The 2,816-nt window shown below is 37.6% G+C and overlaps 1 pseudogene; it reads left to right on the forward strand.

Moving 5' to 3' along the window:
• The first annotated feature begins 1,810 nt into the window (after window positions 1-1,810).
• Window positions 1,811-2,565, forward strand: LOC138390130 (ribosomal protein uL30-like; annotated as a pseudogene).
• The last annotated feature ends 251 nt before the right edge of the window (window positions 2,566-2,816 follow it).

A 2,816-nucleotide genomic window follows, 5' to 3' on the forward strand; every position in this document is an offset into this window, starting at 1 on the left:
GTTAGAAAGAAATAAAAGTCTCTGGGTCTAAGACATTTATGAGAAATTTTTACAATTTCTGCCCTAGTTACTGTTCTGGTCAGATTTTCTCCTTCATAAGGCAATATTAGACATTTGTCTTTTCAAAAATATTGTTCATTTTACCTGAATTCCCAACTTTATTAGCATGCTGTTGTACATAATATTTTCTCATTTAGCTTCCTTTCTGTCTGCAGTCACACTTCATGTATGTATCTGTGTTTTCTCTGTCTTCTCACTGATTGCATTTGCCACAGATATGTCTAATTGTGGATATTTTCAACAAATCGTATATTGGATATATTTAAGAATTTGGCTTTTTAATTTTCATTTGTTTTTTGCTTTTGCCTCTGTTAATGTTTTTCTTCCTATTTTACTTATGTTTATCTTGTTTTTGGCTTTTCTAACTTCTTGAGTTGAATGTTAACTTTGTGTGATTTTTCTTGTTTCATAACTAAAGGATTTAATTCTATGTGTTTCAAAACTTTGGCTATATCCCATACATTTTAGTATATGATATTCTTATTATTTTCTAAATAATTGGTAACCATGGTTTTGGTTTCCCCATTGGTCTAGTAGTTATTAATATTTTGGAACTTTTCTTTTTCATTTCTAAGTGGTTAGAGGCTTTTCATGTATGTTTAATTTCTTTCTTTCCTTCTTCTTTTTTTTTTTTTTTTAAGAGATGGAGTCTTGCTCTAGCACCCAGACTGGAATGCAGTGGCTCAATGATAGCTCACTATAACCTTGAACTCCTAGGCTCAAGCAATTCCCTGCCTCAGCCTCTTGAGTAACTAGGACTACAGCTGTGCACCACCAAGTCCAGCTAATTTATTTATTTATTTATTTATTTATTTTGTAGAGACGGGGTCTTGCTATGTTGCTCAGGCTGGTCTTGAACTCCTGTCCTCAAATGATCCTCCCACCTCTGCCAATTTGTTTGTTCTTAATTTCAATTTCATTATATTGTTATCAGAGTTACTGTCCTATAGAAGTTTTACTTCTTCAAATATAAGGTCCTAATATATTGTTGGTTTTACTAAGTATTCCATAAGCTGTAGATTGTGCGCACATTATTGATCATAATACTTGGATTTTTCTTTCTTTCTTCTTTGTTTTTTTAGAGACAGGGTCTTGCTCTGTCATCCAGACTGGAGTGCAGTGGCCCAATCATAGCTCACTGTAACCTCGAATTCCTGGATACTTCTGCCTCAGCGTAACCAGTAGCTGAGACTACAGGTGTATGCAACCATGCCTGGCTAATTTTCTTTATTATTTTTTGTAGAGATGGGGGGTCTCACTATGTTACCCAGGCTGGTATTGAACTCCTGGCCTCAAGCAATCCTTCTGCTTCAGCCTCCCAAAGTAGCTAGGATTACAGGCATGAGCCACCATGCCCGGCCAATACTCAGATCTTTATATTTTTGTTTCTGTTTTTCCAAATTTCTTACTTTTATTATTAAATTTAAAATATAAGTTTTTCTTTATAATTATAGTATTTATTTTGCTTTTTATTTCAGTGCAATAATATTTGGCACATAAAAGGTCTTGAGTGTTATATCTTCATTGTCAATAATTTTTTGCCAGTAAAAATTATCTAGGAGTATAAATTAGTACAGCTTTCTGGGAGGAAGTCAATTTGGCTGTTATATATCTAAATTTTTAAAATGTGCACATCCTTTGATTCAATAATTTGAATTCTAGGTGTATGTCCTTCAAAAAAAACTTGAACATGTATATAGAGAAAATATGTTTATTGCAACACTGTTTATAAGAGCAAAGCCTTAAGCACATGATCAGTAGCTGCAATGCTAGAAAGATGGCAGAGCAAGAGGAAAGGAAAAAAATCCCTTTGGTTCCAGAAAATCTTCTGAAAATGAGGAAGGCTTACCAAGCCCTCAAAGTCACCCAGGCAAAGCAGGCACTTTTGGCAAAGAAAGAGCAGAGAGAAGGAAAAGGGCCCAGGTTTAAGTGACTGGAATCATTTCTACATGATTCCTGGTGGCAGCAATGACTAGATGACTAGAAGTGAAACCTCATGCCTTGGAATTGCTAGATAAACATTCCTTGGCCTTTGTTGTACACATCCAAAGGATTAATGGGGCGAGTTCACTGGTGCAAAAGACCATCACAAGACTTCGTCTAAAGAAAATTTTCAGTGGTGTCTTTGTTAGAGTCTCCCCTCAGAGCTTAAAGATGCTGCATATAGTAGAAACTTATGTGACCTGGGGATTTCCAAATCTGAATTTTGTCTGGGAACCCATCTTGAAACGTGGACAAGCCAAAGTCAAGAATAAGACCATCCCTCTGACAGATAACACAGTGATTGAAGAGCACCTGGGGAGGTTTGGTGTCATTTGCCAGGAAGACCTCATTCATGGAATTGCCTTCCCAGGGAAGCATTTCCAGATCTCATGGTTCTTGCGTCCTTTCCAACTCTCAGTGGCCCGTCATGCTACCAAGAATAAAGTGGGCTTCCTCATGAAGATGGGCTCCCCTGGCTATCGGGGTGAATGCATCAATCAGCTCATCCGCCAGCTGAACTAGACCCAGAATATCTGAAAGCACAGTGCATTGGAGCATGTGTTTTTGGGTTTTGGAATTACCAGGTGTCTTCAGAGGAGATTATTTTCTGCTTTATCTTCAAAAACGAAGGGAAGGGTCGGGGAAAAGACCGTAGGTTATGCTCATGGCAGGAACCTCTGGTCACGGTCCAGTTCCAAGGAAAAAATCCAGTGTTTTCCACTTCGGCTGCCTCCACCTCTTATATCAGCACATGCCATGGAGAAAGAAGTCCT

This window comes from Eulemur rufifrons, chromosome 8 (assembly GCF_041146395.1).
Source record: "Eulemur rufifrons isolate Redbay chromosome 8, OSU_ERuf_1, whole genome shotgun sequence".
Lineage (NCBI taxonomy): Eukaryota > Metazoa > Chordata > Mammalia > Primates > Lemuridae > Eulemur > Eulemur rufifrons.